Source organism: Clinocottus analis, unplaced genomic scaffold (assembly GCF_023055335.1).
Source record: "Clinocottus analis isolate CAN_PGR_092001 unplaced genomic scaffold, fCliAna1.0.p SCAF_16, whole genome shotgun sequence".
Classification (NCBI taxonomy): Eukaryota; Metazoa; Chordata; class Actinopteri; order Perciformes; family Cottidae; genus Clinocottus; species Clinocottus analis.
In genome coordinates this window covers 1,842,862-1,857,124 of record NW_027175887.1, presented here as the reverse complement: position 1 = coordinate 1,857,124, position 14,263 = coordinate 1,842,862, and the positions used below count along the sequence as shown (strand labels likewise).

The 14,263-nt window shown below is 49.9% G+C and overlaps 1 pseudogene; it reads right to left on the bottom strand.

The window, feature by feature from the left end:
• Nucleotides 1-14,263, bottom strand: part of LOC137786421 (nuclear factor 1 X-type-like) — a 30,335-nt pseudogene that overhangs the window by 7,682 nt on the left and 8,390 nt on the right.

Sequence of the window (14,263 nt, the reverse complement as noted above, 5' to 3'; positions counted from 1 at the left end):
GCGGGGGTCTTTTCGCTGGAGATGGTCGGAGGGTTCAAATTTTTATTGTATTTGTTCGGGGGGGGGGAGGGGGGGTTGTTGTTGTTGGTTTGGTTTTGAGAACGGTCTCTGCGGGGTCACTTACACGGAGATGCGGGCGAGGAGAGTCCGCCGTCAGAGGGCGTGCTGTTGGGTTTAGAGTCGGGCATAGGGAGGGGCACTGGGCGGGCCACTGGGGGAGGTGGAGGCAGCAAGAAGGAGCCTGGCATTTTGCTCTGGCCGCTCCCGTTTGGCTGCAGACAACACAAACAGGGTCAGGAGGGCGACATGCGACAATCCGCAGACACGGAATGAAAAAGAGGACGCAGGTTCGGGAGGCCAGGTCCCAAAGAAATATCCATGACGGGAGGATGGGAGGTGTGTAGGGGGGGGGGAGGCGATGGTTGAAGGAGGGAGGGGGAGGTGGTGGGAAACAACAACCAAAGGAATGATGGAGGTGGACGGCATCTTTTTATGGAGGTGTGAAAACATAATAATCACCACGGGAGTGGAAGCTGGAGCTGGAGGGGGGCGGCTCCACTGGGAGTGGTGGGTGGAGGAGGGAGGTGAGCAAATTATTGACTGGGTTCGTCCAGAAGATGGCAAGAAATCAAAAACCATGGGAGAATACTCGTCTACACAAGCACAACACCACCAACGATACCAGCACCAAACAACCAAAACTCCAACTAAAAGTCGTAAAAAGGCTCGAGATGAAAACAAGGAACACGATGACACAACACAGGGGATGCTTGACTGGAGGCAGCCGTGAGCGAGCCACTCTCGTGCTGATGGTTGTAACTCCTGAGGGGTTGGGTGGAGCAAAGAAAAAGTAAATCAAAGAAAAGGGGGTGGGGTGGGAGGAGGAGGAACGTCGGGGTCTGAAACAGCAAACGGCAAAATGACATCGACAAGACAATACAAAGATCTGAGGAGCAGCTGAGTAAACAAGATGTCTGTGAGTTCACTGGTGTCGTGTGGTGCGTCCGCTACGTCGCATGTGGACAGACAACAGCATGTGTAGAGCCTTGTGCATGCACCGTGGCGCTCAAAGTAATGGCATTCATATCATTGTAGTAATATACACCTGCTCTGTACAATGTGAAGACTTTTAGAGGGAGATTTTTTTTTAAAAAGCCATTGGAAGATTTAACTTTGGGATCTGTTTTGTGGTTTGAATTTGTCTTTAATGAACATTTTTAGACGGACGCTTCAGACTCATTTGTGTTACTTTCAAGATGTACAATTATAAAAATGGAGGGTTTCCAATTCAGAAATGTAAAAAAAAAAAATCTATTGACGTTGATTCAGTCAAATTAAAATTAAAAATATTTCAGCCATGTCAACAGAATAATTCAACGGAGCCTGAAGGACTCGATCAGACTTATCAGGTTACGTCGCAGGATTCAGGAAACCCCCGAAATTTAAACTTGAACAGATGATTAATTGGAAACATTGGACGCTGGAATTTTATGAATTTGGAAACCAGCACGAAAACAAACTCAAACCACATAAAGTCAAACAGATGTTTTTCAAAGTGAAATATCTAAAAGCTATAAAATGCAAAAGTTGTTAAATTTCACAATTTGGTCAACAGTTGCTTGTGAAAACTATAATCATGGCTTTTATCTTCTTCTTCCATACACGCATCGTCCCGCTAACATACATCAATATGTTGCTACTTCCAGAGGACTTTCAGCAACTTTTATAATTGCTAACGGTTCACACGCTACCACTACAAGGTCCTGCTGTACACCTGCGAGCTAGCGGCGGCGGGACGTCTGTGGTCTCGGCGTAAACGTCCCATTTGGGCCTCGACAGCGGCTCCCCCTCCCCGGCGGCGTGACCTTACCTGTCCGGAGGACTGCCCCGAGCCGTCGGCGCAGACAAACTGCACGAATTCCTTCAGGGGGTCCTGTCCAGGGTGGTGGTGGTAGCGGATGGTTGGGTGGGTGAAGTAGGGGCTAGACTGCTGGATGATGGAGGGAGACGGGAAGTGCAAGGCCGAGGCTGAAGCACGGGGACTCCCTGCCAACAGAGACATTTCTGTTAGAGGGACACAAGGAGCTCCGCCGAGAGCGAGACCTCCTGCGAACTCTGACGGGACGGCGATGAGATGATAGTCGAGTGGTCGACGGATGACGACAACACGAACATGACAACACAAACTGGAAACAAGTATACATGTTGGACATGAGAGGAAAGTTGTTTTGTCCAAGAAAAGCTGTGTTCAACGTAATAGCTATTGTGGGCAGTGGCACGTTCTATGTTTTATTACTCCAATAAATGTATGCAGCTTTATGGAGGGGATAAACACACACACACACACACACACAAATTCAATCGATGCGAGCGCTATATTTTGATGATCAGATCCGAAGCAGCTTGCGGAGGGAGGAAAGAAAAAGAAGCAGAAGCACAAAGAGATCATTGACGGCGTCTTAAATTAGCCGCTCCTAATGCCCGCACGCCCGCGTGCCGCTTTGAGGCCGTGATTCACCGCCGTTGACGCAATTTGGCATCCAGACGGTAAAGCCGTTTGTCACATTTGTGTTTTTGGATGACAGAATTAATCTGTGCGTTCACACCGTACATATATATCTAAATGGATGCTTTTCTGTGAACACGCTTTGAAGCCTCATATCTGTAGATATATATACGTGTGAGAGTGTGTGTGTGTGTGTGTGTGTGTGTATACGACAGGTGTGGGGATGCAAAATGTATAAGCATTAGGCGGCTAATAAGCTTATGGGGAAAAAAAGAAGCTTTAGAAGAGGAAATAAAGGAGTTCTCACCCAGCGGAGCTGCATATAGACGTGAGAGAGGGGAGCAGTTGGTCGAGCCCAACGAGCAAACACAAAGCCCGCTCTGTCAGACCTATATCCATCACTAAATCTCCTTGATTTGTATAAGGAGCCTGTTCTCCCCTTGGCTGTGCCAGTCTGACACCCACCCCGTCCCATGTCAGGCCCCCCAGCTGCCCACGTCGGGCTGCCAACACGCTTTGGGTCCTGCACGGTACACATTGTGTGTGTGAGTGTACTTCATGCCAGTGCCAAAGGCCCGTTGCATTCACCCCCCCAGACAAGGGCCTCTCCTCGGAGCCCAGCAACACCTTGCTGCCATGCCAGGCTGCCGGTTCCCCCAGCGGAGCCGTCTCCCTGCTTCTATTAGTCCCCCGCTAATCCCATTAGAGACTGGGTGGAGGCCAGACACTGTGGGGTGCGGGGGCAGGACGGGGTGCTGGTGGGGCGGAGAGGGAATCCCTGCACCCCTCCACCTCCAGAGAGGGAGCAAGCTTTGTGTCCGTTGGATGAACATAAACCTGTCCAACGTTTCACACGTGTGTTCATTTGATCTGTAACGGGAGGTTGTTTCACGTGATGCTGAATAAAAGGCAGAAATATTTCATAATTATAATTCTTAATCCAGCACTTGAAGCTAAATCAGAATTGTTTGATTGCCAAGTACGTTGAACATAGAAGGAATTTACCTCCATGAAAGTTGCACAACAATAAACAATAGAATAAATGAAGAGAACAAACAAATTACACTACCGTGGAAAAGTTTGGGGTCACTTAGAAATGTCTTATTCTTCAAAGAAAAGCACTGATTTTAAATGAAGATGACATGAAATGAATCATAAATACACTCTGTACATTGTTAATGTGGTGAAAGACTATTCTAGGTGGAAACGTCTGGTTCTTAATGAAATATCTACATCGTGTATAGAGGCCCGTTTCCAGCAGCTATCAGTGTTCTAGTGGTACGTTGTGTCTGATCATCGCCTTAGAAGACTAATGATGATAGAAGACCCTTGAAAACTCTTGAAAACTCTTGAAAACCGTTGAAATCTCTTGTGCAGTGATGTCACACAGCTGAAAACAGCTCTGCTGGTGAGAGAAACTATAAAACTGTTCTTCCTCTGAGCGAGTTGAGGATCTGGAGCTTCACATTTGTGGGTTCATTAAAAACTCAAAACGGCCAGAAAAAGAGACTTTTCACGTGAAACTCTCCGGTCTCTTCTTGTTCTTACAAGTGAAGGACAGTCTATGACACAACATCCTAAGAAACTGAATAAACAACTGTTTATCCATTACTTTTAGTTAACCATTTATTCAGATTATCCAAAATTATGAAACAAAAATCCAGCTCGCTCTTTCCACCTCTCCGCTTGCTTTACAACTACTTTCCATACAGTTATGTGAATGTATTTACTATTAAAAACTGTCAGTCTTTCTGTGTGGAGTCTGTTTATTTCAGGTATTTAAATCGCCCTCACGAGGACACGCATACGAGTGGTTTCCTGTGACTGACCACCTCTCCACCCCCTCAATCCTCCCGGATCTCGTCTTCCACGCAGAAACACAACACTGCTGACGATGCGGTCGGCGCTTTCCCGCTGCTGCAGGAACAGCTCCAGCTGTGAGAGTTTGTGTAAAAGAAGAAACAAATCAAAACTGTAGAAATGACAACTGCTGGCCACACCAGTGCTGGGGTACTGTGTGTGTGTGTGTGTGTGTGTGTGTGTGTGTGTGAACATCTGTCCGAGTGAGTGTGGAGGTTGCCTTCGCTGTAGCTGCAACTCAAGAGGCAGAGAGGTCTGTCAACAACCACAGAAGAAGGTTTAATGACACGGCGGTCAACCTCACTGCTGCACATCTGCTCGCTGGCTCGAAGCCTTTGATGGAGCCGAGCGGCGGAGTGAAGCACACGGGCGATTACCTCCAGAGAGCGCCTTCGCCGGGCGAATTCACAGTCGGGAACTTTGTGAAAAAGAGAAGAGGAAGTCCCCCTTTCTTCTGTCTGTGATGTGATAAAACAAGGCGCGGTGATTTGTTGCCGGCGCTCCTGGCTCTGTTTGATATCTGATGTTATCGCGAGCTGCTGGTCTCGGCCTGGTGGAGGATCAGCAGGTTCACGCCGGCTCCGCTGCTGCCAGCGAGAGCACTGGACACGTGAGGAAAAGATATAGGAATCTGGAAAGAGGCAATAAAAGAAAGATGGGAAAGAAGACAGGGGTGAGGTGGAAAAACCCAGCCGGCCGTGTGCGACGCGCACAGCGGAAGCGGCTGTCGTCTCTGTCGCCGTCAAACCAGGTTGTGACACGGCGACTCAGAGGGACGGGGGCTCGAGACCCGCGAGAGACCACGTGAGTCCGTCGCTCCACGCAGGACCCGGTGGTTTGAGATCGTACTCCCAGAAAGATTCAAGGAATCAAAACCAAAGCGGGAGGAACCCAGATGTGTTTAGTTGTGAATAAAGCTGCGAAAGCACGGGATCCTACATTTCCCATCATGCAACTCGATAGCATCTTTCACTAATGCCCCCTCGCTCATAAATAATGCTCTTTTTTATCTGCAATTACATGTATTTGAAATCTGCTAAAATTAACATAAAATATCTGAACTGAATGAAGTTGCACTTGAAAAAAAATATTTATTTATTTTGTCTTTTAGATATTTTCTCAGTAGGCTTTCATTTTCTGCAAACTTTTACAAGAGAATATATACTGTAAAAACAAATCAGTGAGAGAGTGAACCACACGGAGTCTGATGTCGCTCACGGCACGAGGAACGACATCAAGAGCGGCTGAAATGTTTGCAGTCAGGACAGAAAAGGCATCAGCAAACCGCTCAGGACGCCTTCTTCCCCTCTTTAGAGAAGAAGAAGAAGAAGAAGAAGTCGATGTAGATGTTTAGAGAAGCAGGACCACCAGAGCATCCAGCAGACAGACCCAGAGAAGACACCACACCCAGACTCCCAAAGAGCTCCGTCACCAGCGAGACCTGCACCCCGAGGCCCCGCTCGTCTCCCAAAAGACACTGCTCCCACCTCTGCACCCGGGGGGAGGAGGGGAGGGGTCCTGGAGGAGCGGGGAGGAGGAGGTGGTGTTGGGGTGGGTGGGTGGGGAGAGGGGGGGAGTGGGGAGGGGGCGGTCAGGGGGATCTGGAGCTGGGTTGGTCTCACCTGGTCTCACTCCCGCCAGCATTGGCAGTGGGTGGTGGGTGAACGCCATGCGGGGCGACCTCGTCTGGGAGGACAGGGCGCTGAAATCGTATTTCCCCGGCTTCTTAAGAGAACCAGGCGATGAGAGTCCTGGCAAAGAGGGGATCAACAGAATGGCAGAACAGAGACGAGGTTTTAATCAAACATGCCTGCTGGTTTTGGTCTGTTTTGTTTGTCTGTTTCCACTTCTTTATTTCACTCTTTGAAAAAGTAATAAATCCAAAAAAATTATCCCTTTTTTTTTTTAAAAATTTGATTTGCAAGAATCTAATGATTATGATTTGAAATCAATGGATTGATCGGTCGAGTCATTCATTGATTTGTTGATTGGCTTCACATACAGATGGCTCCTGCTCTCACGCCGGGCTGTACCATGTCCGTCAGACTGAGGGGGGCAGCGGGGGTGGGAGGGTCCTGGGGGAGAGGCCATGTATCGAAGCAGCAGGGGGGAGAGTGACGGGGGGGGGGGGGGGGAGGGCACAGTGTCACAGTGAGAGAGAGGTCGCCAACGGAGCGTCCAAGGTCGTCCCGGCTTCACTCGACGGGACGTCGCGCTCTGTGAGATCTGAACCGTCTGAGAGGAGCGCGTTGGACGGGGCACGCCCGGCCGCCGCGCCCGTTGGAGTGACCGGGACCCCGGGGTGGGCCCCGCCTCCGAGGCAGACCGCCAGTTTCAAACAGCGGCGTGAGCGACGCGGCAGAGGTGACGGAGCGCCCCTCTACCGCGTGCGACGCTCGGGGATTTTATGTCCCAGCCGTTAAGTTCAGACAGGCGGTATTTCATAAAAGGAGCGCTTGAACACACACACGCACACAGACACACACACACACACACACACACACACAGACACACACCATGTTCAGGCTGACCGGGCAAAGCGCCAGCGAACGCTTGATGGGGAGAGAGAGCGGCAGGAAGAAGATGGAGGAGCTGTGACGGCACTGCACACACACACACACACACACACACACACACACACACACACACACACACACACACACACACACACTGAAGTGTCCCCCTCTGTCTATAAAGGGCTGAGGCTGAAGGCCTGGGATGAAATCCCCTCAGCCGGGTTCAGACCGGCCTCTAAGTACAGGCCGGGCTCGCCAGCGGACCAGAAACATGGCCGACAGTGTGCGAGCCGCAGGGCGAAGAAAGGCGGCTCTCTTCTGTGATCATGGCCTCGTGCGGTGGAGCTCTGAGGGGAATTTATTTTGACGTATGGCGATCCAGAAAGGCACAATTTAAGACTTCTCCGGGTTAGAGGAGCACCGCCGAACGGGGCGGATTTGACCTCTGACGGGGACCGCACTGCACTGGTGAGTAATGAAACCCAGGAGAGAGAGCCACAGAGCAGGAACTGAGGAGGAGGAGGAGGAGGAGGAGGAGGAAGAGGAGGAGGAGGAGGAGGAGGAGGAGCACAGCGGCGTGGACGCACAGGCCTCCGCCGCTCTCTCCCAAACTCGCTGTGCTCTTCGGTTGCGAGAGCACAGCGATAAACAAGCCTGGCGAGCGGAAAGGCGCCCATAAAGTACTAAACGACACAATATTCACACATATAAAAGCAACGCACTCGAATAAAGACGTGGGCAATTTCGACATGGCCCGGGGAGACGTGGAAATAGATTTTTACGAGCGAGGCATATAAAGTCGCAGAGAGCAGATCTCTGAAAAGCTTTCTCTTTAATGCCACACCGGGAAATGTTTTATCACTGTTTACCCACAATGCTCACAGGGCGCAGCTGTGCGGCGTTGTGTGGGCACCGGCGAGTGTAGAGAGAGAGAGAAAAAGGTGGGCGCCGCCACTTATGTTCAACGAGGCGAGTCACGTGACTCTGAGGTGGGAGGAACGGATACCATGAGCAGGGTGAGATTCATTTGATTCACGGTTTGAATTATGAAAAAAGAGAAATAAAAAAAGCCCGTGTGAAGACAGAAGGGCACAAGATGCTTTAGAACCAATTTTTTACAGCGAGAGGAAAAAAATAAGGCTTTCATTGTTGTTCAAACGGCGTGCGCTTGGCTCTGACGCCGCGTGTTTAATGAGGAAGATAACGAGATGTGCGGCCGAGTCGGGAAATGAAAAAGACAAAAAAAAAAAAGTGGAATAGAAGAACAGATGAACACCCGGACAAAAAGGGTTCATAAAAAAGTTTCCAGGAGATAAAAAAAAAAAAGGAGGAATCCGTTGCTTCCGTCAGATCGTTAGCGCGGCCGTCCATCTGCCGCCTGGTGATCGACAACGACCACAGCGTCACATGACCTCTCGTACAGACGGGTAAAGGAGTTAAATAAACTAATCATTCAGAATCATATAATCGCATTATCAATAGCTCATATCGACACTTTAACACTGTCACTTCTTTATAAACTGTATTGTTATTTGTACGTCAATATTTAGGATGTAGTGACATACAGAGTATACAAGCACGTAGTACTACGCAGTTGTACTGCAGTACTCATGTCACCGTCACAGCGAGCTTCTCCATCTCGAGGGCACTTTGAAATACAATTCAACCGCGCAGAGCGTCCGGTGCCGCCGTGCGTCTGGAACCAAACCGCCGTGTTTTTGTTTTTTCGCTGTCCAGACTTTCTTAAAAAAAAAAAAGAGGAATCCGGCCCGAAAAATATGGATGGAGTGGCAGCCTGAACGAGGCCTTTGAGTTAAACACAGTGCCGCCCCACTGTTTATGTGTTCTTCTGCGTTTCTAACGTGAGGAGCTGAGAGCCAGGGAGCCGGGGGTTTGAATCCTTCCACTTGGGATTCCTCCCTCAAGGCCGTTAAAAACAGACGAGCTGAACCCGTCGCCACGGAGCGCCGCTCGCCGCTCGGCTCCCCGCTACGCACGAGGGCGGGGAACGCCGCGTGAAGGCGGCGGGAACGCGATTGCGGCCGGCTGATTACGCATCCAAACAGCCTTTAAATTACACATATTGTTTTTTTTTCCCCCTAATTAGCCGCGGCTCTGCCGACATATCTGGTGCTGCGCGGCGTCGCGGCAAACGAGGCCCAGATGCCCCGTGAAAAGCTTTGTCTGATAGAGCTAACAGAAGTTACTCTGATCTCTCCCTTAATCTGTGCGTGTGAGAGTCTCTCTCTCACACACACACACACACACACACACACACACACACACACACAGTTCTGCATTATTTCTATGTCCTGCTCCTGGCACACTGCGCAAGCAGACTGGCGGCCAATTGCTCCCATGACCCTGTAGTCTTGCTGCGCTAACAAGCTGGCGACCACACAAGCCCCGCCCCCCAACTGTCAGAGTACTGGTCCGGTAGCATGTGCACCAACACACACACACACACACACACACACACTCACACAAAAAGACGCTCACACACTCGTCAGTCAGGTGAGGCAGAAACAATGTCGGAGAACAGAGGAGTGTCTCATTAACGGCCTCGCACATCGTTAGCGCTCGTAAACACCGAGGTAGCAGCGAGGACACCTTTGCAACGTTGCAACCGCACACACACACACGTGCATACACGCACACAAACAGTTTTTTAAGCCCACAACACTAAACAATTAGCTGTAACTCTCAGTCAATCCCACCCTCCTCCCCGCCAGCGGGGTTTCCCACCCCGAGCAGCAGGAGCAAGCGGGCAGGAGGAGAGGACGGGGCGCTCGATGATGAATCACATGATCACCTGCGATGCGTTCGGAGCGCTTCGCTCAGGTAGAGGATCACCTCCGGAGAGGGCAGGAAGGGCCAGGAGCCCCTACCTCCCTTCCTCCCTTCCTTCCTTCCTCCCTCCCTGCCTCCTCCTCCTCCTCCTCTCCTCCTCTCCATCTCTCACTCCCAACACCGCCGCCACCATCACCGGAACAGATGTCTGCTGTAACCCAGTAGCTCCCTTTCGCTGTAGACACATGGAGGCACCATCTGGAGCCGAACACCGCTCCTCTCCAGATTGCGGGAGTGTGTGTTGTTACGTGTGTGCGAATGTAAATCAGAGAGTGAGAGAGAGAGAGCTAAAGTGTAATTGTGTGTGTGTGTGTGTGTGTGTGCCGTTTGTAGACCTGCGTTGCCAGTGAGTAAGCATGTCTCGGAGACAGAAGGCGCCTCGTGCGTTGATGACACACCTGAGCGCCTTCAGTCCCTGTTTGTTTGGGTTGTGTGTTTTTTTGTTGTTTCTTTTTTCTCCCCGGCGCCTCGCGGAGTCAGTCAGGCCCACGGCAGGTGGGACGCCACTAGCCGCTCCGTCCAAACAACCGGCTGTGTGAAGCGGCTACTCGACAAAACACACACACACACACCCACACACCTCCTCTGTGTCTTTCAACGCTCCCTCTCTCAGGGCTCGACAACAACATTGCAACACCCAGAGCACTTAGCCGAACGCTGCTGACAAATTCACACCGCCTTGGAAAAAGTGTTTGTGTGCATGTGGTGTGTGACAACAATGTGTTTTGTTTTTTTTTTTGTTCGGGGAGGGATATGATAATGCACATAATTACACATTGGAAATACAGCGGCTCGTTTGTCACACATAAAAGTGTGTTGTTTGTTTGTTTTTGGACGCACCAGAGAGAATCCGATTTCTTCCACAGATTTTACAACAACATCTTGAGGCAGACAGGCGGTGGATGTTGTGGAGCTACTTGGGCTACCAAAAGGCTTTGGTCGACCCGCAACGGACAACAGCAGACATCTGGCAGCAGCAACACCCCACCCGGAGGCCGGCGCAGCCAGAGAACAAGACACCAGAGACGAAGGAGAAGATGAAGAGGAAGGACGAATGGGAGATGCAGAACAGCTCACAGGAAGTGCAGACAGACTTGGAAAATCAAACAAGACAAGATGTATACACGTTGAGGGTGGTGTGAGCGGAGGCAGAGCACGTATACATGTACACAGTATAATGTTTAATGTTGTTCTAACCATGGTAAGGAAACTGCACTCCATCGCTCTCATGCTTAATCTTCCTCTCCTGCACACTGGCCAAATGGTGTTGCACTGAAAGGCCAAACAGGGGAGAAGGGAAGAGTTGACAATGGAGGAGGGAAAAAAGACAGAGGCAGACATGGAGAGAATGGGAGAGAGAGAGAGAGAGAGAGAGAGAGAGAGAGAGAGAGAGAGAGAGAGAGAGAGAGAGAGAGAGAGAGAGAGAGAGAGAGAGAGAGAGAGAGGGGTGGTTAATTAACGGGCAACAGGGGATTTGAATGTTATAGAGTGCAGCAAGTGTCTATAAAATAGTTACATCATTACTGCAGGCGGCATTAAAAATAGCCGCATGTGAGTGGGAGTGACGGTTAGAAATGGGAGAATACATGAAAACTTCAGCAGAGTCAAATACCGACCCAAGATAGAGACATGAAGAAGACTGTAAATACATTTGCAGTGAGCCCGGAGGTCAGAGGTTTATGTTTTTTAATAGTGGACGGGTGGTTAACAATGCAGCTGCTCTGCTGCTGGGAGATGAGATCGATACCACGGTCACGACCCGTACGGTACACATGGAGCTACAGAAGTTGGGAAGCTTAGCGTTAGCTTAGCACAAAGACTGTAAACAGGGGGTAAAAAGCTAGCATGGTCCTGTCTGAAGTAAAAGTAAAGCCAGAGGCCGGTTAGCTTAGCACAAGAAATGGAAACACTCGATGTTCTGAAGCCCATTACTCAGGCCATGACGTCATGAGACATGTTTTTGCAGCAATGGACGAGTGTTTGGGCAGATGCCTTTATAAAACAGCTAACGTGATACTGTGTTGGTCCTATTCACACAGAAACTGAACTTATTACATGTAGATTTCCTCTTGTCCAGTCTTTGCTAAGCTAATGAGTTGCTGGATGTAGCTTCATGGTTACTGTACATCGTGGTATCAGTCGCCTCGTCAAATATTTGGCCGGAAAATGTCAAAATGTTTTTTTTGATGAGCGCTTATCTAATGTAAACTAAACACAGAAGGGATTGTACAAACAGAAGTCTGCAGCGCTTCAGAGAGCGATGTTCGTATCTGTAGCATGTGGACAGTCTCAGACATCATCCAGGAGTTAAACTCAATGAATGTTAAGCGCTAAAGGCCATAAAATATATACATCTCTGCCGCTCTTCTCACCGGCAACCCAGACGACAAACACGAGGATTAAATGGTTAAAAGCGTTTGCGTCTGCGCTCTGAGTAATGGGTCCCTTCCGCCTCGTAAACGTTTAGTTTCAGGTTTCATCTGCAGAGGTTTTGAGGTGTCCGCCGTCGAGACTTGTGCCTCCGAGCCTAACAACCGAGGTGCGGTCGGTCGGCGCTCGTATATATAAACTTAATGCTGGAAAAACTCTACAGTTCCGTGTCGTTTGAGAAAACAATGTCCAGGCCTCTCGGGGTAATACGCAGACCTCCAGAGCTCAGACTTTACAGGTCTTTTTTTACGGTTTCAATGAAAAGTGTTCTCACAAACTTTTTTTCAAATGTTGTTTTTTTTTTAACCACAAAAGATATTTCCCCTCACTTTCATTGTACTCGGGTGGCGGTAGAAGTTTTAACTCTGCAAATAAAACCAGAACGGAAAACAGGAAGTACAGTTGTTGGGGTGAACTGGCCTTTAAGGCCGCGCTGCGTGCCGTAAAGGCTGTAAAACTGGGCCGTGGCTTAATGGCGGTCTTTCTACCTCAAACAGGTCTGCTCTGCTCGGCGGGGGTTCAATGCTGTGAGGAGAGGCTGTGAATGGATGATGATGAGAGGAGGGGGTGAGGAGGGAAGGAGGCGTGGCTTCTGGTCCATTTCAAGTCAGTGAGTGTTGAATTCGTAATAAACGGCCTGAAAACATATTTTGTCAATCGCTTGTTGCCACAAGCGACGATAACAGTCTCAGACCTCAGGATGTTTTTCTTTCGTTCTGAACTTAAACTGTTTATTCAGCCGTGAAGATTTGAAGGAATAGTTCCAAGATTTTGGGAAATACACTAATTTGTTTGGAGAGAAAGAATAAGACCACTCTCATGACTGTACAGCCGGGTCGCTTAGCTTAGCACGAAGGCTGGAAACATACTTGGCGTGTTTGTTTTTTCTGGTGCCACACTGGCAGAAGTGGATAAACAATCCTCCTTCCTACCTGACCGGCTGCTGAAACACAATATTTCCTGAAAATGTCTAACTATTTCTTTACCATCTGAGAGAAATAAACACGTTTTCAGGCGTTTCAATTTGGTGGGAAGCCGCTGTGAGTCAGTAAAAACCCTGGAGGAGCTGCTTCTGTCGCAGCCCCCACCAGAGCGTCATTATCTTTTTTTTTTAATCTGGGGATTGCGCTTCAGAAATCCAATCAAATGGTCTGACGTGACGTGGACCTCGGCCCCGCTCCAGGGAAAGGCGTCCGGGAAGCATGCGGGATGAGATGGGGGAAAAGGTCGGAGCGCAATACCTGCATCCACGTCGTTGGCCAACCGCTGGACTGGGAGCTGCTGCCAGCCGCCGGGGAGCGGCCCGAGTAGAAGACATCGTCCACCGGGCTCTCCATCTCGCTGTCGTCAATGGACTTGCGTTTGTTGGAGCTGAGAGGGAAAAAAGAGAGGAGGACGTTGGTTAAATTCCTGAAAAGAGGTTGGAGGGGAGGGGGAGTAAGAGGAATGTCTTGTATGTTGGGATTAATCACGTTGTTGTTGTTTTTATCTGCTTATGTCAGACCGGTTTCTAACTGGAACTAACTAACGGGCAATGGGCTTGAAAGACACGCATATCATTTGCGGGGACATTCAATAACAGCGTATGGGTGCGGACCTTCCCCGTAGTCAGCCGCGCAACCGCACTACAAGAAGTCATGAGAAAGAAGAGGAATTATAAAATATCACGGCTTCCCCTCGCATGTTTTCTCGTCGCATTACGGTTTGGCCGAAGGGGACGAAGCCGCGCAACTGGATCCGCAGCGAGACAGACACCAGGCCGTGTGTGTTGTGTGTCGGGCTCTGGAGCAGCGCAGCACGGAGACGTGCACGCCGCGACGCTGGAACTCATTTGTGCGCGTGTCGGCAGATTCCTACCGACTCGTCACATCTGTGGCCGATAAAATGGGCGGGCATCTCTTCGCCGATCCAGCAATGTTCAACTGTGGGCTTGAGCCCGTGCGCATATCTGTGTGACATGCATGTGTGTGTGTGTGTGTGTGTGTGTCCGCCGCCGCCCGTGTTACATTATGATCAAGGGAGACATTCGGTAATGAGTGCGACTACCTCCGTGGGAGACTTGCATAAAGCTCCATTTCAGTCCTGCAGCGGGAGATGGGCA